The 25,184-nt window shown below is 37.3% G+C and overlaps 1 long non-coding RNA gene across 3 annotated transcripts in view; it reads right to left on the bottom strand.

Moving 5' to 3' along the window:
• Window positions 1-25,184, bottom strand: part of LOC136291508 (uncharacterized) — a 245,370-nt gene that overhangs the window by 23,120 nt on the left and 197,066 nt on the right. For all 3 annotated transcript variants that reach the window (XR_010721583.1, XR_010721584.1, XR_010721585.1), the window contains one exon: window positions 11,517-11,609. This is a non-coding gene — a long non-coding RNA (uncharacterized lncRNA). The remainder of the gene's footprint in view (window positions 1-11,516; window positions 11,610-25,184) is intronic.

The raw sequence follows: 25,184 nt of genomic DNA on the forward strand, positions 1-25,184 counted from the left end.
TGGCTCTAATACACAACAGGAAATTAAAGCAGAAATATCCACCAAAAATAAGACAGTATTAAGAAATCTACTGTCAAGACAAAAACACTTGCTACATGAACCTGCTATTTTATACTTGACAATGCCAAAATGAGAGCTCAAAATGAAGAGCATTATATTGAGAAAAATATCTTTGCTTCATCTTATGTACTGAAATGGTCTTCAAGTTTTACTGAAGTAAAGAAAACTGAGAAAACAGGCCTTTGTTTTGATAGCATCACACTTCTGAGAAGCTGCTGCAGTGGAAGAGCAAAGGAGTGTTTGTGCTCCAGTAAGACAAACAGTCAGGCTCTGCGTTACATAATCCAAGTGTCCATCACCCTAAAATTTGAGCACAGTTTCTAAGTAATCGTATAGAAAAACTGTTAAGCATAATTAAATATCATTTCAATCCCATCAGATCCTCATATAATTCTCTTTAGGACTAGTTTTAGACTACTAAAAACATAGTATCAAGTACAGATAGTGAAAAGGCATTAATTAGCTCCATTTGTTCCTTTTATGAAGCTCTACAGTGCAGCATCTTGCAAAAATGAGATACAATGAAGGATGTTGAAATGCATGAATTGGTATATTAACCATATTCCCACTGCTACCAACAGACTTTAAGCAGAAACTGAACGCAATCCTAAACTAAAAGCAGCTATCAGGAAAAAATTCTCACATTGTAACAAGGCCCTCACTTAAATTTCTGTTATTTCCCTTCTTCCCTTGCGCACATTCATTTGTTCACCTATCATATTCATGGTATCAGAAGCGTTTGAAGCTAAATCAGATAGACTTAGGTGCTAAGAAATACTGAAGAGAAAATTCATCCCAAACCTGCAGCTTCAAAATAGTTCATTAAGAATATGGACATCACAATACTACGGTAAATGTTCCATAATATCTCCTAATTATGAATATATATTTTCTATATGGATTTGTTATGAATGTGGCAGTCCTGTTTCATATACCAGAATGGGCACTTATAGCTCTGAAGTCCATCTGAGACCTCCTTTGCACCAACAGGGTTAATGGGAAGCAGCTGACTTGATACCTTGTCCCACTGCGTTATACACAGGGTAAATTGTTTTCATGTTCTGATCTTTTGGAAGGGGCAAAATCTTTTCTCACAGTACTGTATGCACACAGCAATGTGAGGAAAGAGAACCACGGTGCTCTGCACCAAACATAATTAATGCACATTTAATATGGAAGTTATTATGTAGTGACAATCATTAAAAAAACCCCACATTAATTTCTGTCCCTTTCCACATGTTAATTAAATAACATCCTTTCAGAATTTGTGTTTCTATTAATGCTTCTCAGTTTGAAAATCAGAACCGTTCCTGGGAACATGTTGACTTCTGTAATGGTTTTCAGATGGTTGTTTCCTGAAAGGTGGGAGGTGACAGCAGCTACTGCACAGTGCTTTTCTTTTGTCTCTTAAGTTACTCACTTGCATGCATTTATATGTCCTGAATCATCCTGCAGTGGCATCACAATTCTGAAAAACTAAACTTCCACTGCATATAGGCTCCCATTAATTAGTTCCCTTGTTTATATGATTTCCTTGTTAACTTTGCGGAAAGCTCTAGAATACCAGAGTCTTATTAGGCAGTATTAAAAATGTACATAGAAGCCATCTCTTAATATAACATCACAAATTAAATAAGCAGCACCACTAAGCATTTGCAAATATGCATTCAGTTACAGATGCATCAGTATGCATTTCTGACTTATTTCAGTCACTTTCCATAAACATTCCAATGAACACATTTATTTTGACACAAATACTCATTGAAAAATACCAAAAGTGATGTGAGTAATGATACAGCCATGCAGCTGCACAAGTGCTTATGTTAGATGTCTTTCTGTGTATATTGAAAGCTTATTGTGGGATTATGGTTCATCAGAACACAGTACAGAAAAACAAATTTCTATTCAGTATATTACTGAAATTCAGACAGTCCAGAGTTAACTGATTTGTATTAAAGTAAAAAAAAAAAAAAAAAAAAACAACACAAAAGCATAGATTGAAAGTGGTAGTAGAGAGGTGCTTTATGACTCAAATTCCATTGTAGTGGAAACTTTAGATAGGCAAACTATAATTTGCTAAGTCAATTTGCACTGTGATCAAGATGCTAGGGTATGGCAGCTAATACTAATTTCAAATATTTCTTTCAATAATGCCTGGTTGTATTTAATTTTCAAGCTTGTCCTTTTATGTTATAGTATCTTCACATTTCAGATACAACCATTCTATTTAAAATATCTTAATAAATATATTTTTAGAAATTGCAGACAAGCATTAGCTGTTACCATTCCTTTAAAATGCATAAACTTATTTTTAGGCTGATAAATTTAAAATTAACAAAACGTGCATTTCCCGTCAAAAAAATTTACAACAATTTTATGAGTTGTTTAGATTAATTAATCCTGTAAATCTTTCATTGATAATTTAATAAATGTGTGCTACATAATGGGTGCATTTAATTTAACTCCATTATGCTCTGTTTTTTCAAATCCAGTATCACCTAACATGAAGCTGATAATATTTTTGTCCGGTAATCACTATCAAATGAAAATCAAATAAGATGCAAGCTTAGATCTTGTGCAGCAAAATATGACAGCATTCATTTGAATTTAAGCATGGCACACTTTTTTTCTGTTAAAATCATTACGGATGTTAACATGATTAAATCTAAGCAGGCCACCAAGTGGTAAACTGGACCGGGGCCCAAACATTTAAAGGAAAAATCCATCCTTTGAAAGCCACCAAGAAATCCAAGTAGGGAAAGCCAAGGTTCTCACTTACCAAGATTTAGGAGAACAGTCAAAAATTATTAACTGGAATCAATTTGCACATATTGTACGCACTGTATTTAGATCACACAAATTACTTCATATTAGCAAATCAATACTTCCATTCATTTCAAGTTCCAAGACTGATTATCCCTTGCAACTCTGAAAAGACCATAGAGCATTTTTATCCATTAAAAATTCACATCAGGATAAAGGCATTCTCTAGGCATATAGATTAAAATAGATACTTATAAATACACCTTTGGTTAATATAAAAGTTAAACTGAAGAGCATTCAGGAACCTGTTTTGCAAACAACCAAAGAAAAATTGCAGTATTGTTATTTGCAGATTCCTATTCTGTTACTGAACTATTCAGCATCTTCTCTCATAGCAACCCCATTCCATTGTAAGCAGTGACTGTAATAAATAGACTAGATGAGAAAAATTTGCTTATTTGGAAATGACCACCTGAACTACATAAAAAAAAAAAATTAAAACCACAGAAGTACCTGGTTTTTAGGCAAATAATCCAGATGGAATGGCATAGCAACAATTCCTGACATAAAAATACATCCAAATGGGGCATGTGACATAATGACATGTTGGCTGGCATGAAAATTGGAAAATACAGGTTTTAAACAGAATGCTCTCAGTGAGAATATGGCCCTCAGTACTAATATAGGTGGGTGCAAACCCATTCCGTTTGCTGGCAGAATTGCTCTCAGCTGAACGCTGTGAGATTGAATTAGCACAGAGCTGAGCTAACAAGCCCACTGAGAGCTAAAGCAAATGCCTGCACATTCAGGTCTCTGCCTGTGTGGCTATTCAGCTTCCAGACCAGACCCCTCTCATCTCTCACCTCCTGAGCGAATTGGTTCTCATTCTAGGGCAAGTCACTTCATCTTTTTGTTTCCCCTCCCACTTCCATATCTTTCCCACTCAGAGCAAAAAGCTCTGCAGAGCAATGCAGGCATGATTTCAGCTGGGACTTCTAGAGGCTTCTGCAATACAAACACCAGCAATAAATCGGGAGAGGATAATAGAAGTGTCAAGCGAGTCCTAAGTGCAGCAGCAGAGCTGTAATGTACTGTGTGACACACCACATCTAACACCATCCTTCAAGGACTCTGCACAGTATGGTTTATTCCACTGCAATAATAAATGTATCCGTGATGCATCTCCAAGTATTACCCAGCGTTAAAAATGAATCACAGTAATGTTACCTTCCCTTCTCTCCAGCAAGAAGATAATACTTTTTTGGATGTGATGCCACTCTGTATAGTTTTTGACAAACTGGAAATATTTTAGTGAAATAAGGCCATACGGGGAGCACATGATTCATTTTGAGGCAGAAGCACATAGAAAGACAGTGCTGAAATAAGCGTGGCAATTCAATCCATATCTGTTTAGTTATGCTTGTTTGTATTGCTATTCCTACTGGTTCTAGATTCCTGCAGATACTTCCTTTGCAGCTCCTCCCTTTCCCCATGATCAGTAGCTTCTAAGAGGCTCTTGAGATGCTGCAAACTAAGCAGGAAATACCAGCAAGAGTGTGTATCACTAGCTCATAGGAAGATTGGAGAGTCATTAATGTATAATTTTTAATTATCCACTAAATCAATGGTGTTTTTTCAAAATTTGAGATACTGCTGTTGGTTCCCTCTCTCACAGATCAGTAAACCTGGTTACTGGTAATCCCTTGAATGTTAGTGTGAAGAGCATAAGTGAATCAGCATAATTTTCTGCTCATTCTGTTACTTTTTTTTTTTGGATGTTTGCTCAGGCCACATTACTCTTCATTCTGTTTGAGCAGTTTGGGCTGATATAATGTTCCATGATTCTGTAAATCCATCTAAGTATCAAATATTTTCCTAAAACCTCAGTAAGTTCTGCCAAGTAGCTCTTTCAATGTTATCTACTAATTTAGAAATGTTCAAAACCCACACATTTATCAGTCTCAGTGTCCTCTTTATAAATCAGTGCCAACAGACATTGCAGGGAATGGCATGGTTTGAGTCTGAATATCCTGTCATTTTACCAGTATTTTCTATATCTTCCCAAGAAAATTTGGTGTGTTCCCTTAGTTCCCACTACTCTACAAAAAAACCTTTCTCTTCCATACTACTGATCACATCTATTAATCATCTTGGCAGAAGACTTTCTCTTTTCTATTGCTAATAATTTTTGAAGGCTAATATGTGATTTCTCTGAGCGTGATTCTTCATCAGCTTTTGATCATTCTAATTGCCTTATTATAATCTGCTCTCCTACAGTGATAAAGGCTTTTAATGTTTCATGTGCTAGGAATGAAAGGGAAAAAACGTGAGCAAAAATCTCTTTTTGTTCCTGGAATATTACCACCTCCACAGTTCATAACTATTAGGGGGAAGAATTCATTTTGGCCCTCTGTTGTGTCAAAGTTTCATCCTTTCAGTGGCCCCACTGTCTCTTTGTGATTTTGTTCACTTCAGCAGCAAAATGGATTGATCATTGCTGCTCCTTTTGCCATCTATTTCGCATGCTATTTTAACATCCCAGAATAATGATTTGGACTCACTTCTTTAATTTCTCTCTCAACTGTACATCTCACGCCTTTTTTTTAATATAGTTTCTTGTATAATGAGAAAAGCATATCATCATTACATTTGCCTAGGACCTGAATTTTATAATCTCAGTTTTAACATCCTTTTCTTCGTTACAAGGAGACACTTACAAAGTAGAAATTTAAAAACATGACTAAACGTGTGTAGATTTATCCACCATTTTGAGTTCCGTCCTTTGAGAAGTTAGAAATGGCTCCATATAATAGTCTCTACCACCCTCCACGTTATGCTGTCTTTGAATTTCAGACTTCAGAAGCATACACCAGAAGCTTACAACTAGTGCCACCAAATTTCTCATTAAAAAGCTTTCCAGATTATCTTCCAATTATTTTGTAGCCAATTTTATTCAAAAGCATACAAACTTAACCTTGCGATTTTTTAAATCTTTTTTCTTTCATCAGTCAACCAAAACAGCTCATGGAAACATGCTGGCCTCAATAAATATTTTCTGCGGAAGGACTCCTCAGGTTCATAGTGGAATTAGTGCTCAAAACAAAAGGCAAAGTTTAAAAAGAACAGAGAGAAACAAAAACACTTCTGCCCAGATATAGTCCAATAATTCCCAGGAGATTATCCTAGTTTAAATTAGAGAAATAGTGTGCCAATAGTCCCATGGATATTTATTTTTAATAACTAACTCCAGCAGTAGGAGGAAGAACATGATAAACAGCATTGGCTTTACACTACTGCAGCAGAAAACCTGTTCAGTGCTTGGCAGGAGACCTGGGTTCCAGTTATCTTTTTTTTTCTATTTTCTTTTTTTTTTTCTTTTTTTTTTTTTTTAGCCTAGAGCACATTTTAGAACATAATTGGGACACTTCTTCCTTACTGATGGTTGCTGAAGTTTGACAAGTCTGACGAAGGGGCATGACTCCAGGTCTTTTGAATCCCAGGATATGGAGGGTACCTTTCTGGATATTGGCTTCCGTCTGTCACTCCTTTGTAAAGCTCTCATTTTGGAAAACTTTTCTGCTGTATAGAAGTAAATGTTTCATCTGGACAAGAGAGAGCCGATTTCTATGTGGTTTGGTGGCTACAGCATCTGCCTAGGAGACTTGTATTCAATTATCAGGTACAGAAAAAAGAGCAAGAAGAAATGATCTGAAACCTTTCTTCAACATTTCCTGTCTAGAGCAATTGTCTTAGAGAATTAGTGAGCTACTGAGTACAGTGTCATAACAAGGCTATGCTCTACTGAGAAAAAGTGTAATAGATGTAGTGTATAAATTCGCGTATAAAATATCGTACGTGGTAAATTTATACATTGTCACTAAAATTTGAATTCTCCGAAGCAATTCGAGAGCATCTCCAAAATTCTCAAGTCCATTGTGCAGCTGTGAAAACCACAAAATTTGCAACAGAAACGATATGGCTGGACTGGAGATGGCCCATTCATCAAGGGTGGACCTCACTTCACGGCTATTCAAGATCTGATATCAATCTCGGTGGAGGATCCGGGAAGATGATTGAATCAGCGACCCAAAGGGAGGATTTTTGGGACATCTTTTCATTTCACCAAGAAATCCCTTCAAACCTCACTTGGAAAAAAAGGAATACATGAATATTCAGATTTTCAATGGACATTGCCTCCGGGCAGAAAAACTGTATAAAAACCATACACCGAGACCCAGCATTTGTGGGCAAGGTTGGACGGCACCCTTGTTGCTGTTCCTCTGTCCACCCAGCATTTGATTGACGTTGTCCAATTTTGTTGTGGCATTTTAAAACTGATCTTAGAAATTGCTAAATAAATTCTTTGATTTTGGATTGGCTCCTTATCATTTATAACTAAAGGAATGTCTATTAAACTAACAAGGTCTACTTCCAAAAATGGTAATCCCACATCTTTTCTTGTAGAACAAAACCAGTGAACACATTTAGAAATATTTTATTTTTTAATTTGTGTAAATTTTTCAGTCACGTAATTATGCTCAGACTAAAAATTCCAACATATTTTGAAATTTTGTCATAGTATTCCTATTTTAGTTCTTCTTGTTTCATCACATGAAAGAAACAGCTTTCTTTACATTTAATTGTAAAATAAGGAATTATTATTTTTATGAGCCAAAGGAAAATAAATGCACACTGAACTTGGCAGTCCAAACACAAAAATCGCACTGTTCTCACTACAATTTTTCTGCAGGTCTACTTAATTAAATAGTACAGACCTGTATTAACACTTTTAAACTGATCTGCAACAAGTTTCTTGTGATTTAGCTTTTGTAAGAAATTTACTTAAGGTGAATCAATATAAGTCTTTTGTCAAACCATTTAGGTTTACATGAGGGCTTCAGGATTGTTACTAAATTGATTAATTTAAATGTGAGCTGAGTTAAACTGATGCTGCTTTTGTGCAGAGAAAAGGCCTAAAAGTGTGACATAGTATCTTATCTGCACTGATTCCATACCTATATTTAAAGTTTATTAGATTTTTAATCTTGTTAATGTTATGGCCTTCTTCTGAATGGGCAAAATACCAACCTTATTTATATATTCTGTGATCTATCCCTTGCTCAAAGACAAGTAATCCCTTAAGAACCTCTGATCAAATCCCAAAATAAACTTTACTGATTGAGGTGGCAACCAAACTGCTTAGTCACCTGACCTGTTAGGATACGGAGTAGTGCATTGTTCAAAGAATGGTTTCCATCAGAGTGGAAAACAAACACCCTATTCATGGCAGGCCTAGTGACACCTTTAAGTACCACTGGTCACAATTAGGTGCTCTCTGAGGTGGACCATCAGAACTGTGATGGGATTACAAACCAGCAGCTGTTCACATTTAGAGAAAATAACACCTGTTGGATTCTGCAGGACACAGCATGAAAATGACCAGGTAAATTATATACTCTTAAAATATTGTGGTACAATCAGAATGGGCATGGATGTCAGGTCGTCCATCAAACTGTTTCATACATCTAATTGCACTTTCTATCAGTGTTCAGTCCCCCCAAAAACAGAGAAGAATGTGTTGATCTTCCAACTAATTAATAGAACAGTACGGTTCTTCTGGTGCCAAAGACTCTGGAATCTGGCCCTCACATACATTTATTTCTAGGTGTTTTTTTCCTGGGTTGTTCCCTCGGTTGACATTTTCCCAACACAAAGGAGAAACCCTCTTTTGTAATTTTACAAGATGTGAGGTATGACTTTAAAAGTTTAAAAAATAACAACCTCTGCAAAGATTAGCTACTACATTTTTACTACATTTTACTACATTTTTGGGGAGTTTCCTTCCTGCCTTCTCATGAGTATGTGGAAAGGTTTGGGATTTTCAATGAAAGAAAAACAGTATCAGAATTACTTGGAAACAGTTCTGGTTTGATTTCTCCCTTTAGAAAATTCAGTGATCATGAAACCATAACCTTCAAAACCCTGGGACCTCAAAGCTGTGGAACAAACTTCAACCAAAATGCACTGATTGCCTCTAGGCACATTTTCCTGAAATTAAATGACTTTGTCGTGACATATAAGCAGATTCATTAGAAGACTGCTGTGATATTTCCAGGTGTGTCATCATTATCATCACATTTTTCTGTGCAACAGCATGGAATAATGCACAGAAATAAACATTCTTCTAACACTAAGTTAAATTCAGAGAATAAATATAAGGATGCATTTCTCCTATGGCAGCTGTGGTTTTGTGAAAAAAACTAAAATGTTCCTCTCTTACATCTTTAATAATAGATAGCCATGGAGCCAGCTATGCAGACGGGGAAAAATAAAAAAAAAAAAAGAAAGGAAAAAAATTAAGAAAAAGGACAGTAATAACTGATCCACAGCTATACCATATATTGTGTGTTAACAAATACCTTCATATTTTAAGGAATGTGTTCTAAGTAATAACCATTTATACACAACCGTAAACGTATGCAATACATTAAAAAGCCTAAAGACATGTTCTTTTGTCTGGATTGCTTACCAGCTCCCAGTCATTAATATTCTAATGAGGCTCTTATACCTCTAATATCAGTGTGGTACCAGAGTGCCTTTCTATTAGTGCATTAAGCTACATGACTAGCATTTTTCTGTCTTTTTGTCCCCAGGTGGAAAATTGCATGTATTTAAAAATAATTAATATTTTATTTTTTTATCTATGATGTGCATGCACTTTCACCAGCAAATGCAGACAGAATAATATCTGTCACATTTTACTGTATGGAATTTTAAGTACTAGACAAGCCTGCTGTATTAAGTACACTTATATGCTGAACTGGTGGAGAACAACAGCTAGAAATGTCTTGAGGAATATGCTTCATGCCCTTAGCAGCAAATAATTTTCATTATCCCTGTTCCAGAGTAACCACAGATTAATATTTTGGATGGATTTTCAGATACACACAGTAGTGGCCAAACTTTCCTTCAGCTGGGAGTTTTATCACATACAGTAACAGGAGCAGGGTTGGGCCACTTCTTTGTGCATCTGCAAACTCCAGGCTCTGAGGAGAGTATGAGAGCACAGCAGAGAGCCCAGAAGTCCCTGGCTGGCTGCTCAGGGACCTAATTAATCTGCCCCAGTTCCATCCCAATCTGATGCAGTTCTTTGTTCCCCTCCCTATGTGTGAACTGCAAATTTCTTCCCACTACGCCAAATGTAGCCACTGATGGAAGTCGGGTGTTTCTCATTGGCAGCTACAATTAACTTCACCAATATCCAGTTTATGGATGGAAACTGGAACATTTCAAAGGAGAAAACATTTATGTTACGTCCCACTAAGGTTATGCCAGAACGTCTCTGCGTTACCCAAAGAAACTCTGTGGCTGTATTTTACTGTGCCATTTTGTGTATTATACTCACTATTCATGATGCCACTTTCCTATTAAAATCCCTTACTCCCCCCTTTTATTTCCAAGGCATAACCCTCCAAAGATTTCAAAACTCAAATACAGAATACATATTTTAGTCAGGTTTAACTGGAAAATTTACTGCAAAATGCATTTTCTGCTGGGGATAAACATCATTTTACTTAATATGCTTGTAACTTAAATTTGGATTAGATCTGTACAACTTTTTGGACATTGCAAGGAAAGCATGGGAACACATATTTGAAAGATGAGTGCAGTTTGAAAAACCTGTGCAGCTGCCAAAACCACGGGTCCTTCCAGTTTGCTTCTAGCATTTTCTTGGGCACTAGACTCTCAAGAACAGACCATACAACTCAGAGGCCAGGGAAATGTTACACTGTTACATAGGTACTCAGCTAACCTACAAAGATTCCTATAAATAGAGAATACAACCTTTATTCCTGCTTAATTTTTTATGCAGATATCTCCATTTTCCTCTTTTTTCAAAGAAAAAAAACAGATGAAAAACTTCTTTATAGCAAAGTATCACAAACTCAGCAGCAGGAAGATGTGAAGAGCTCCATTAACAAGAAGGAGTTTTTAAGAGAGTGATCTGAATTATGCAGCAGCCTGACATTCAGAGTGCATTGCATCACTGCAGTGGTGTACACAACCCATTACTGCACTGGAGTACACGTTCTCACAGCCCCATCCCCAAAACACAGCAGCCGTTTCAAAATGATCTCTCTAGAATTTAACTTCACTAATTCTCTGTTTCTATAGTCTAGAATGACAAAGTTCTGAACTGTATTTCTCCTTCACACACCAAGACCTGTTCACAGAACTATTTTTTTTCACTTTTAATGTCAAAAAGTGTGGCATTATCATTCAATTACCTTCATTGTTACAATACTATCATGATTAGCACTTCCAGAGAACTTCTGAGCTCAGAAAGACTGATGAGGCAGGTTTTTTAATGGATGTTTACCTTCACTTCCCCTTATATCTATACTACCATGAAGTCATCTAACTGTCTCATGGCTTCCTTTTTTACCCCACTGAGCTCCACATCACCTCTACAAGTATCCTTGTGGCTTTTCCACCAGCCAGAACACAGCACGTACAGTCACTAGACAATTATTTTTGTGCTGACTGACCTGCTGCCTGCAACCACCCAGAGTATAAAACAGCTGAGTTGTTTCTGGATTTCCCTTAGAGCACGGGGAGGACAAACATGGAGCTTTTTGCTATTTTGTCACTGCTTTGGCTTTTTATGAAACTTGCAGTTTCAAGATTCCTACCTTAGTTCCACACTAGCTGAAGCTGAACAGCTGGTTCAAAAGCTACCGGGGAGGGATTAGCAGAGGAGCAATCAGACAGCTTTCACCTCTGCCCTGAAAAAGAGAAGAAATACCAGGATCATTCAGTGGTTCACCAGCAAGGAAAGGCAGCAATCACGTAGCACCTTTTTAACAGGGGAAACCAGAAGAATCTCACAGTCACTCATAATGAGGTCAGAATTTTGTCAGACTAACATGAATATTTTCAGAATTGTCTCTGTTTTAAAGACCAGAGATCACCCAGTCCTGTCATTTTCCCAATACTTAATAGTGCAGATTTGTAATAGCAGAGAACTAGGACAGCAATCCCTTCAGTGTTAAGCTATTATCTTTTTGAGTCTGCTATATTTGTGAGCTTTAAATTCTGTAATTCTTGATTAGTAGGTAATCAAGAAGTGAAAGGGCATATCCAAACACAGTCTTACATCTTATTTCTAATCTCAGAAATGGATTTAAGTCTAAACATGTCTTGTTTATGTAGTCAACTGAGCCAGCTAGCCTATGAAATTAATCACATATCTGATAACAAAATTAGGTCCAGAGCAAAAGTGGGAATGACGTGGTGCTTAAAGGAGGCTGACCTAGTGTGGTGGTTTAGCTTGAATGTGAAGGGGTTTTTTTTTTTCTCCTCCTAAGGAAGTTATAGCATAGATTGACAACTTAGCTGACAAACAGGAGTGTTGGCTATGCCTCTGGTGAGCCCAGACTTAAATCAAAGGTCCCAGGTGACTCGGCCCCTTTTCCTTTTCCGATTGTCAAGGGGCTAACATGCCGTCGTAAGTCAGAAGTTGGTGCTAGGCCCTCCGGGCCAGGTCTCGGGGGGCCGCTGGCAATGGGAGCTGCCTGGGCCGGCGGTGTCCCCTCTCTCCCCCGGCTCCTGCGGTGGGGAGAGGAGGAAGGTCGCAGGCCGGCAGTGCTGACCCTGCGCCAGGGGCCGCGGCGGCCGTGCTCTGGGCTTGGCTGCCAGAGCCTCCGGTCCGAAGGAGGAGAAAATCTGGAGAATCTTTCTCTGGAGCTCCAGGGAGCTGATGCAAGTTTGAGTTGCTTTGGATTTGACCAGGGGTGGAGAAGGGTCGTCCATCGACGTTCCTGAGCGTGATTCCCCCCCCCCAAGTACCTGCGGCCTTGAAGTTCCGGGAGTCAGCTGGAGAGGAGGAAAAAATGACTCTGGGCAAAGACATTAATCCTTTCCCTCCTCCATGGAAGGCAGAGTGATTTGAAATGCAGAGAAACAGCACTGAGACAAAGTCAGTGAAAGAACTGATGCAGATTATTAGAAGGCATGGAAGAAGAGAGCATTTCTGACCGGACTTCTCCAGATGTGAATTATGGAGAGATGGACTATTTCTTGTAATATCATATTGCTGTTCGGGGGAATGCAAGTTCACTCAAAGGGTTGTGTGTACTGATATAAATGAGATCTAATTGAATAGAGTATGTCCCTGGCTCCTGGGATAAAAAATAAGGAGGTCTCAGCTTTTGAGACAAAGATGATTCCAGAGAGGAAGTGATGCCCCGGCTCCTGGGCTAAAAGGAGGTCTCTATTTCTTTTGAGATAGAGATGTTTTTAGAGATAGAAGAACAGAAACCTTGTTTTATACTAGAAAAGCATTCTTAAAATGACACCCCAAACATGGAGAGGCCCATAAGTAGCTTGGGAAACTGTTATATAGGTAGGATTGCATAGAATCTGCAAAATTTCCAGGCAGTTGCAGATTTGTGACATTAAGAGCCACCAGACCTTTTCTTGTGGTGTGTTCTCCATAAATTCTAGAGAGGTTTCTCTCCCATAGTGATGCAAAATTGTGTTTAAATAACTGACTAAAAATCATAGTTGTCTCTCTGTGTTGAGTGGGAAAGTGAACAGTTCGAGGTGGGGGGGGGGGGGAAGGTGTTTAAATGTCTTAATTTCTGTTTTCCTTTTTCTTTAGTGTATGTTAATAAAACCTATCTGTTTTATGTTTAAGTTAAGCCTGTTTTGCCTTTTTCTTCCAAAATCCTATCTCTCAGCTGGCAAACAAAATTCAGTGAACACTGAAACTGCCACATAAATGGTGCATTGGCTGGGAAACTCTAACCTAAACCACTACACCTAGGATGCAGGAACAGCCAAGTTCATCTGGGGTCTTTTGATTAATTTCTCTCATGTGCCCAAAGGTAAATCACTGTGGTGCAGGCACACCAAGACATTTGCATACCTAAACTCTGTTCACTCAAGAAAGCTTGAGAGATAGACAAACAGTACCCTGAATAAAGGTACACTCCTAGTGTCACTGCTCATCCAACTTTTAAAACGTTTTTGCCTCCCTGAAATGTTTAATATATTGTTTGCCTGACATACAGAGGTTTTGAGAAGAAAAACAGATAGTGTGGGTATGCAAAGTGCAATCATATCTTGGCAGAATCCTCAACAAGCAAGAATAAAAGTAACAAACTCCTCAAGAGTATGTTTTCGGCTGCTTGTAGGGTGCAATGACCTTCTAACTGTGTTAACATCAATGGACCTGATCTAAATCCTGATGAAGGAAAAAGACATTTTTAACTCAAATAAATTTGAGCATGATCAATCCTCAGTTAACTATGTACAGGTCCCTATCGTGGTCTTTTAACAGCTGTGCACAAATCACCTCTCTACTGCCAAGTGGAGCAAGACCACATCAAAAAGACCACACCCTAATGAGGCTGTTTAATCACCTCATAACCATTTTAAACATTATTTTCTCTCATATATTGACCATCCTTAATTAAAGGATAAATTTGTGCAAATACTTCAACCACTCAACATCAACAAATTTAACTGACATAAGGTTAAAGATATGTTTGAATTCCAAAGTTATTTAAATCTGGTGGCAAATAAGGATGATATTCTAGAAACCAATATGTCAAAATTGTATGAAGACAACAAGTTTGATTATACTTCAGAGAAAATATTTAATCTCACTGAATTTTTGCTTACATTCTCCAACCCAAAAAACTCCAAGACAATAAAAGCAGCAAGGGAAAAAAAAGAAAAAGAAGACTGCTCTTATGGCTATAATACAATCCATTGGTGATCAGTTTGGCAAACAAATAGCTAAGAAACACCTTTATTATTTTGCTAATATTGTAAAAATACAAGTGTAAAGATATCTAAGAAATTTAAAAATCCTTATTTTTATTATTAAGAAATCTCAAAAACTCTTATTCAGTAAACAATTCTTAATACAATTTTTAGAGACAGCAGATTATTTAAACCATGTTTGGACCAGAATACTTCTATTTTAAAAGATAAAGCAGATTTTTCAACCTCGGTTCTATTCTATCATGATTTTTTTTAAATTGTAGTGTATTTTTTTTATTAGAATCCAAAAGCTACAATAACTAAAACCATATGTATAGTGGGAATGTCTCATTTTTCGTGTTATATTTACTTCTTCAGCATTATTATAAGTTCAGCCTGCCTGATGTGACTCTAATTCTTTACTCAATCTTGGGCTAAGTCCCACTGGAAAAGTGGGATATTGTGATTATTAAAAAAAAAAACGGAGTAAGAGGATACTAAAGGCTCCCTGCTAATGAGTAGGAGAGAAAGAAATGTGCCAATCTGTGGTGTAGGATGTCTAAATTGAAATGCCAAACAATAAACAACAATTCTTCATTACAGAGAGAGATACTTTTTGATGTTCATAGATAAGTGAAGAATGAACAAAAGTACTGATAAGAGAAATCATAATAACAATATACATTTTGGAATTCATAATGTTTGACTACTTCTCCTACAGCCTTTGCCTGAACAAATGTGATTCAGACCTCTGGTATTTTCATCAAATATTTGAAAAAAATAGATAAATAATGAAGATCCAGTAAGATATTGCTAATTTTATTAATATTATAGCTACTTTTTAATTGATTAAAATAATAACATAATTCTGCTTCAGTGAGAAGGAATGTTGTTGTGCTGTAGAGTGGGATGCAAAAACAAGAGCACTGAACTGATCAGAAACAATCAAAATTGTGCAGACAAAATATTTAGAAATGACAGGTTTTCAAAGTTGTTTGGGGTACTCAGGGTTTTTAAACTCCAGAAACTTTCACTTACATCGCTTGTATTCCCAGAATCTTAATTCCATGCAAGCTAGAAAAAGCACAATAATGAAGAAAAATGTCTTTGGAGACTGTCTACAATCCAAATTCTCTAAAGACTGATGCTATAGCATCAGGTAAAATATTTCTGCTTCCAATATTACTGAACAGACATCATCTTAACAGCAGAGCTCAAAATATTCTACCAAGGAGGAAAAATTTTTAGATGGGGGAAGTCATGAAGGAAAAAGCAAATGGAGTGCCTATAATTAACTAGTAAATATTGTTTCAAAATTCCCATTTTTGCAAAGAATTATTTCTTAATTGCCACAAGGAAATTTTTGCTACTTGACAGAATTACCACGAGGACTGGTGGAACTTTAGACATACCTGTATTTATTAGATAACTGCAAAACACCCCTAAAGTACTTCAGAACATGGAAAAAAAATTTAAAAAAGCATTTTTGCCTTGCTTCTCACAAATACAGACAGACTAATTGGTGATGCAAGGAAGGTCTCTCAGTCTTTGCATCATCTGCACACTGGTGATGTTAATTCCAGACCACTGGCAAGCCCTGGAATACTGTCTGGCCACCCCTGACTAAGAGCACGAGACCTGTGACTGCTTGGTGATTACTCATCACTCATTTAGCCTCTTTTCATCCATGCAGTATGTGCTGAGACAATTCTGTATTCTTCTAGCTGCTTCATCAAAATTCTTTGCCCTCCCAAGTCCCCTTTTGCCATAAAAAAAAGCCTCCCTTGCTTCAACTGCTCTCTCAGACCTATCAACTCAAACCACAATCTCATCAAAAAGGTGTCATATCAGCTTTACAGTATCTGTCTTCCACAAGTCTAACAGTTATTATTACCCTTATTTCACTCTTTATAATTGAGTCTTATATCAGCCATGCCATTATTTTGCCTAAGATGCATGTCAGTCTGACAGGCCTATAATTACCATTGCACCCTCTTTCACCCTTTCAAAATATTGGCTCAACAATAGATTTCCTCTCATCTTCTGGATTTTTCCAGTGCCAGTTTTATTGAAAAGAAAAGGCAGTGATCATCTGGGACACATTTTCTGTAACATTTGGACATACTATAAAGAAATGTTGATTTTAAGAGGTCCAAGGTGAAGTCCATTTTCATCCTCATTAATTGTTGAAACAAGGTATTTCATCTTCACCATCATCATATGGCTATCCCCCCATCCCTTTTTCACAAAGAAGCAAGAGGAACATTTTGGATCAGCACTAACTTTGAATTCTATGCATTAACCTGTAGCAAGACCCACTTGGGAAAGGCAGCAAGTTGGACCATGAGGAAGCAATAGATGAGACACCTGCTTGGGGAGTAAAAAGGGTTGCAAGAAGAGAATATCAGTTTTCTAGAACACAGAAAAAGCAAAGTTGGTTGCTTCCCAGGGTGAAGACTACTCAGGAACCCCAGGGATTTGAAGAGACACACAGCTTGGCAGAATAAGGAGAAAAGGATCAAGGCACAAATGAAAACCTGTTCAAAATGAAACCTTGAAAATCACAAATTGTTACGCAAGTAATTTTTCCCCCTCATTTACAGTTATTTACCATCTTACAACTGCCCTGCTACTGCTGACCCCTCCCTACTTCTGCTCAATTTCTCTGGCAACACTTTCCTGTGCCTCTTAAAACCACCCAGAGTTGATCACTGAATGCACTTGAGCTGGGAAACTCAGTATCTGAGAGAGGAAGGAAAAAAAAAAAAAAAGCTGGACAGGTTAACACAGAATTCAGGAAAGTAACAGAAATATTTGTTGACTACCTCTGTTTTTCCTCTGTTATTACATACATCTCTGCCTTTTCCACATAGTAACAAGCCAGCACTAGCATTACTACTTTTTTTCACTTTAAAAAACTTATCAAAGTCTTTAATTAAATGGCCATTTCTTTGAGTATCTTTCTGAATCCTTTACAAATATCTTCAATTCCTAACTTCTCATTTATATTCATTTATTCTTAGCAATCTATTTGCCTTTTTTCCCCATTTGTTTCATTATATATTACAGCTGCTTTCTGTTCCCCTGTAAGCCAGGCTAGTTTTCAGCTGTGGAAAAATTTTCATTAAAAAATGCCAATGAACTGACCCTGAAACATTTCACTCAAGACATCCCTAGTTTGAAAAAACTTTTGTCAAAAACAGCAGAGGTCTCAGAAAATAAACTCAGATGGGATTCCTTGGGACTTCCACAGGGCCATGCACTCGTTCTCTCCTCATAGCTCTGGGGAAGATCCAACAACAAACCCAAAAAAACAGCAAAACCAAAACCCATACACACAACAAACAAACCAACCTGAAACCATACCACATCTTAAATTCTCAGTGCTTAAAAACAAAGAAATGTATTTCTCAAATGCTTTCAAACTGGAGACACCTGAATAGGGACTGCAAAAATACAAAATCACAAACAAAGAGTCTAGGGCTTAGTGTATGGTTGTCTGCATTACCAGCGCTTTCTTAGTTATCCACAGCTCACTCAATTCCAACATTCTGTACTTTTTAATTTGTTCGACTAACTCATCGAACGTCTCAGAAGTGATGGTTGTTTCTCTGGCTGAGAGTGACTGACAGGAGCTGTGCAGGCACACGTGTAATGAATGTCACAGATAACACAGAGGCCTCCTCAGAGAATGCCACTGGGAGAGACAGCTTGTCTTCTGGCAGTTTGTAAATAGCAATCCACCGGGAGTTACGCGGATTTGAGTTACAAGTCACTTCACTCCTGCCTGCTCTCTGTGGGAGTCAGGAGAATAAACAAGTGCTTTTCATCATGGCACTTCCCATCCACTGGAAGACAGTGTCTGTTCAGAGCAGACCCTTTCAAGGGACAAGCTGCATTTTGCTTTATCAACACCCCAATCATGTAGCTAAGACTGCAGTTGCAGCCAAACAGTCATCATGGACCTAGATTCCCACAAGATGGCACTTCTACCATGTGCCTAGTCTCTCCTCTTTTCACTGTGCCAAGGGAAATATAAGTTGGATATTAGGAAAAAGTTTTTCACTGAAAGAATAATAAAGTACTAGAATGATCTGTGCAGGAAGGTGGTGGAGTCACCATCCCTGGATGTGTTTCAAGAAAGACTGGGTGGGGCACTCAATTCCATGGTTTAGTTGAGGTGTTAGGGAATGGCTTGGACTCGATGACCTTGGAGGTCTCTTCCAGCCTAGTGATTCTGTGAAACATAAAACACATGCTATGCACAAATGGTGGATGGGATCCTGAAGGTAAAGTCCTTTAGAGATTTATTAACATGACTTTTCCTGCCTATTTTACTGAGTTATGCCTGGGCACAAGAACAGACAGTTCAACAAGAACTGTCTTCGTCAACATCGCACATCGATGCAGGCAGCACATTTTCAAGCTAAATTCTTCCTATTCAGAATAATAAGCATTTTTCCTTTTTTTTTTTTTTCCTCCTTCTGTTTTGTTTCTCTTACTGCCTCTTTCTAGAATGAGAAGAGCAGAGCAAGGATGAGCAGCAGCACTTGGAGTTTTATCCAGTGAAACACGGGTACTAGGAAAGCCTTAGAGTGCATACACAATTGCTGTCTTTTGGCCTGGATGTCCCTAAGACAGCTGACAGGTGTGACAGAATTGTATTCTCTAAAGATGTACCCAGGAAATAGCACTTTCAGAAAAATCCCTACACACAGAGGTTGTGTGAGAGGCCAAAGCCAGCAGGTGGCACTCAGAAACACGTGCCAGAGCCTGCATGAGAGCAGGATTTTCTGCACTACACAACTCCTACTTCTCAGCAGTACCTTGTCTACATTACCAGACAGACACAAACAAACATGGAAAATAAATTTGTTATGCAGAGAGTCTGATTTTTAACCCAATATCAGAGAAACATCAATGAACTCTTAGTCCCAAGTGAAATAACTGTGTCAACGGCATCTCTAAAGTCACACTCACACAACCCAACCAGGAAAATTCGTGTACTTTTGTTCCATTTTCTTCTTCTCTTTATGCCAGTGCGATTTGCCTGCACAAAGAATATTTCCATGCCTGATTACATTTCTTCAGTCTCCAGAGAGGGAAGAAATTTTATCAGTCTTCTGTACCATGGGGTTGAAATCCTTTTTCCACTGCCTTCAGTGCTCAGCAGTGAAATATCTGAACACCTGCAGGCAATTGTACCTATTCACTGAAGATTATGATTAGTTTTCCAACATTTTTGCTGCTAACCCCTGCCTGTTCTTTCAACACATAGCCATTTGCTCAAATTAGCAGGTGTCCAAGCCAAAAACTAAAGCTTGTCTGAAAGTTTGTCTGTGTTGGCAGAAATTTGCCACTCCCTATTAATGATTAAAACCAAGATTGCTTCAGTTTGTGATAAGGCATCACCAGCCTTGTCTGTCATTAAATAACAAGAAGTCAGTGCTGCCTGTCATTCCTAGAAAGACACTGAATCTAAGGCTGCCACTTTAAGCACAGCTCTCATTATTTATTCTCTTTCTTCTTCAGCCTGTTATCAAAATAGACTCCCTTTCATACTTCCCTTTTTTTAAAAAAAAATTTAAAACTCGACATTTACAGGTTGGGGTTTTTTTCTCCCATTATTAAACTCTCTGCAGGGGGAAAAAAAAAAAAAGCAAATCTAAAAAAAAAATTGAGAGGTTGGATCATACTGCTAAAATTTGTTCCTACGCTTTTATGATTTCTTTCTAAGGCTGTGTCCTACAATTTATAGAGGACCCTATATGTGGGTCATTAAGAACAAAGCCCATACTTAATACTCTTTCTGAAAGACTGGCCTTATGACTGATTCAAGCAGACTCTCTAAAGTGGCCAGACAGACAAGCCAACCAGAAAAGTGATAATAGAAATAAAGTAAAAAAAAAATCCTTACACCTCTTTTTATTTTTCTTTTTTAAATATGACCCTTATTGTTCGTCCAGTACTAGGGCATGATCAGCACAAAAAGCCCAAAATGGCTCTATTCCTTCCCATCACCAAGAAATCCAGTAAGTACAAAACTCTTCATTCAGATTTCTACAGTAAATAGTTTATGAAATAAACCTTTACGTCCAGAAGTACTTGAAGCCATAATAGTTTATGCAGTGCTTCATGACCTTTTTATACTCCCAGGCACAATGTTGTTGAACATGTCTCCTAATAAGAGGAGGAAATGCTCCATGATTAGATTTAATTTTTTAAGAGCTACAAACCTGTATTTTCTCCCCTCTAAATGACTAGATAGGATGTTTCAGAGGTGTTGCTTCTTTTTCTTCCAACAAGAGAGCTAAATAAAGCAAATTCTCTCTGTCCTCTTGTTCTTATTAAGACAATTACAGTTTTTTTATCCAGAGAAGCCATGGGAATTCTTTTTTTTTTAATTATTATTATTTTTCTCTTTTTTTCCCTAATTTTTATTATTAATTCCAGTTCAACACTCAAATGAATAAACAAATAAATCTAATTGCATTTAAGGAACTTGTTAACTGGCTTACAAATTGCAGACTATTTTGGGGTGGGCCAGACCCAAATTTTACAGTCCTGATTAAATTAGTCTCAACAGTGAAGAGATCATTTTCTTCATCATTGACTCAGAGATCTGGCACAACAGTTGGATTTCAAAGGAAATACTCAGAAATTGTCAGCCTGCATGGAATTGTCACATACTTCAGAGTTTTTATGTTTTGCAAGTTTCGTCTGAAAAGATATTACTGCCCCAATTACTCTGCTGCTCTCCTCTCACATAAAATTTTAGTTTAGGTAAAGATGAAACAAATAAGCTTTTGAAATATTTATTTTTATTGTAAAAGAGAACAAAACCACTTTTGTATTTCCTCTTTCTCGTACTTTTAAGGTGACATATTCTTTCATGGAGATATTATTCATGTCACCGTTAGATTACATACTTTGCTTATAGCTATGAATTAAATATTAAGTAAAAGTGAACTGCATTTTAAACATTAATTAGAAATTACATACCTACTGTACAATGGATGGCAGGAAGGACTACACGTTGATCTGACTATTTTAATTAATTCCAGCTGGCTTAATTACACAACTTGATTTCTTTTTTCTTCATTTTTTGCAAGTGGATGGTAAATCTTCAAAAATTCTGCAAGTCTCATAAGATTAAAAATAAACCCACGATACATTAGAGAATGTAGAATGGCACATTATTAGTGATTTACAGAGAACACATTGTAGCTAGTTAGGAATTTTTCCATTGGTAAGAAGGCCATTTCTGTGCAAAAAAACCCCCCAAAACCCAACCCTTAGAATCAATTTTATTGTCCTTTTCTGTGTTCCTGCAGTTAAAGAAAATTCAAATTTCAAAAATCTTAATAAATGACACCTTTTAAAATACAAACACATAGAATCCTTAATATACCTATCTACATTAAATATACTTGCACATGAATATGAAACTATTTGCATGCATGCATCCCTGTTCTAAACTGTCTGGAACACAGACTGATAGGAATGCATCCTGCTCCTAACTGTCCTACAGAGTTAAGTGTCCAGCATCCATCCATGTGTCCACAAAGAAAAAAACTTAAAACAGACTAACTAAGACGCATGGATGTTTTCAGGCTTTGCTAAGCAACAAGTTTTCGCTATAGTCAGTGATGGTAGCTGGAAGTCTGGCTTCATAATTTCTAAAATAACTGCCTTGATTAGAAGGTTGGGATCCATAATGAGAGAGAAATTTTTTTTTCCCCCATTTGAAAATGGTTACAAGTGCTTATAGAACTCTAAATGGCAAGCATTTTTTAAGTTACAGAAGATTTAAGGCAATTTATCTTTCCTAAGTTGTGGTTGGTTTTTTTTCAACAGAAAGTTTTACAAGCCTTAGACAGAGTCAGTAAATGACATGGGTGTCAGAATATATTTGCACAGGTGGCAGCTGCATATAACATGTTGACATTTGGAAAAACATTGTTTCTTTTAATCAGATTTTTATCAAAGGAGTAAGGTCCTTCATTCTAAGATGAGTGACTATAATTAGATGGTTCCCCAACCAAATCCTCCTACTCTCCCAGCTTTTAATACAACAGTAAGTTAGCTACTCATAGAATAAGCCCTGCACCAAGCTAATGAGATGCACAATAAATGCATCATTAATTTATGCTAGATATTATTCTGTTCCTTTCACATCTATTGTTGTTATCCTCCCACAGCACTCAAGTTAATTCTAATTGACGGTTTCCGTCAGCAAATTAAAAAACAATATACTCCAGACCATAGTGATGAAAAATATGGAGAGTAAAACAATATGTTCTAAGAGAACCCCACATTTTGTTATCTTTATGGTGCAGAATGAAAGACAAATTAGCTAAAGAATGCTGTGCAAGTCTTTCTATTGCTTTTATGATAATAAGGAGATACTCTTTATTTGTTTTGATTGGATAGTACAAATTCATTGTCCTGTTACAAATTATTGATATGGCTGAAAGTCAGCACTGCCTGATTTAATACTTACAGGTGTTTCCTTCTGATAGTTTACATTTACAATTTAAATTGCATTTGGAAAGCTTAAATGACTAATCCTCAATTTGTAGGCGCACTCCTCTATGAAAAGTATAAATCCAGTATCAAACACCTTTTTTTTTTTTGTTAAGTACACTATTAGTAAAGAATTTTTTACTTGTCCTGTGTAGAGAGAATTATGAAGTTTTGGGGGAAACTGAGGCAGAGTCAGCCTGAGGGCCACGCTGGGGCTGTAACAGCATTTATATAAATGTACAATATAGACACATCTCCACAGAAAACTAAAGCTTCACCACGTATTGTTCAGAACTAGCGGAAAATTTACAAAATCTTTCACATGAGCCACTCCACTGTCCCCTATCATTCTGAAACTGGACTGCAACAACAGCTCAAATACATTTCAAACACAACTTTTCAGATGCCTTCTTCAAATGACTGTTCCCCCTTTCTTCCATCTACTCATGTTTCCTTCTAAACCCCATGCCAGGCAGCCTGGACCTCTGGCACTGCTCTGGCACTCAACAAGTGTAGTGGTGCATTTGATATCTTTAAGGAGCTGCTTGCCCTCTCCATAACTCAATCTCATCTCAAACTGTAACCATGGCAGTAATACTTCTGTACAGGGCTATTATTAGAAATCAACATGGAGTCCAAGCAACTGGTTTTCAACTGGTTCTCAGTTGGCAAAAAGATTAACTGTATTGATCTTTGGGTTATGGCCTCAAACTGAGAGTTGATTAGATTAGATATTCAGAAAAATTCTTTCCTGTAAGGATGGTGAGGCCCTGGCACAGGTTGCCCAGAGAAGCTGTGGATGTCCCATCCCTGGCAGTGCTTAAGGCCAGGCTGGCCAGGGCTCTACTAGACCTGATCTAGCAGAAGGTATCCCTGCCATGGTCATTAAGGTCTTGTCCAACCCAAACCACTCTGTGATTCTGTGATGTTATTTTTTGTTTTATTTAATTGCCTCCTACAAACCATACCCTTACAGGACAATTTTACTGTTCTTCCTCCTTTCCTCTTATGCCTTGTCAGTAGTAACCTAGTCCTCTTACTTAGGTTTCCATTCCACATCTTTATTTTTCCTCAGGCACATGTTAGCCAAAGATAAACAGCGTATATTTACAACTAATATGATATTTTTCTAACTTTTTTTTAAGAATCCATACTTAAGCAATAGAAATATGGTTTTCACAGTTGACAGTATCTGATATTTTCATAAAATGCTGTTCATTTACTATCATTATTAACACTGCCTCTAACCAACAAAAGAATTTATACTGACACATGAACTTATACAACTGCAGCAGATTAACTACACAACACCAGCAGGATGCCATTAAGAGGAAAAAATGCCACATCTTGAAAAATAGATCATAAACTGATAAGGAGCCTACAGCGTCCAAGCCACACTTGGGGCAGCCACAGGCCTTGATTCTTCTGTCAAAGTTTATCAAAGGAAAGGAGCTGCAAAGGGGAAGAGCACTCTGAAGGCTTGCAAGGGCAGCAGGTGGTCATTTCAGGTTACTGCTGTGAAAATGAAGCATTTTGTATGTGCATTCACTTTTAGCACACAATTAATATTTTAAAGAGATTCTTGAGCACTTCTTATAATTTCATTATTTTTTCACTTTTATTGTTTTAATGCCCTCTGAGAACTTTGAAAATCCAATGTCTTTTCCTATTAGTGTTGTCCTTTTCTATTTGACACACTTGTTTATCTGAGTTCCTTTAGCAAGCCTCAAATTAACATCTTTTTCTTTCCCTATCCCTTCCTTATTTGGAAAATCTGTCTTGCTTCACATGTGGGAGATACAAAATCTTACAGCAAACAGCACAGCACACCATGAAACTCAAAAAACATCATCCCGACTTCCCAGAGCAAGACAAGGAGCTGAAGAATCACTTCAAAATACTAACAGCAGCAATGAAACAGCAGTAAATGGTAAGAAAACAAATACTGGTTTCAGATTGCTTGGGTCCAGACATTCTAGCATTAAAATTTAGATTGCTAACCAAAAACATCAGAGCTCACCCTCAGTAGAGGCAACCTTGAACTCCAACTACAGAATTAAGGT

Source organism: Chamaea fasciata, unplaced genomic scaffold (assembly GCF_029207755.1).
Source record: "Chamaea fasciata isolate MVZ Bird 193981 ecotype frontalis unplaced genomic scaffold, bChaFas1.0.hap1 SCAF_6, whole genome shotgun sequence".
Taxonomy (NCBI): Eukaryota; Metazoa; Chordata; class Aves; order Passeriformes; family Sylviidae; genus Chamaea; species Chamaea fasciata.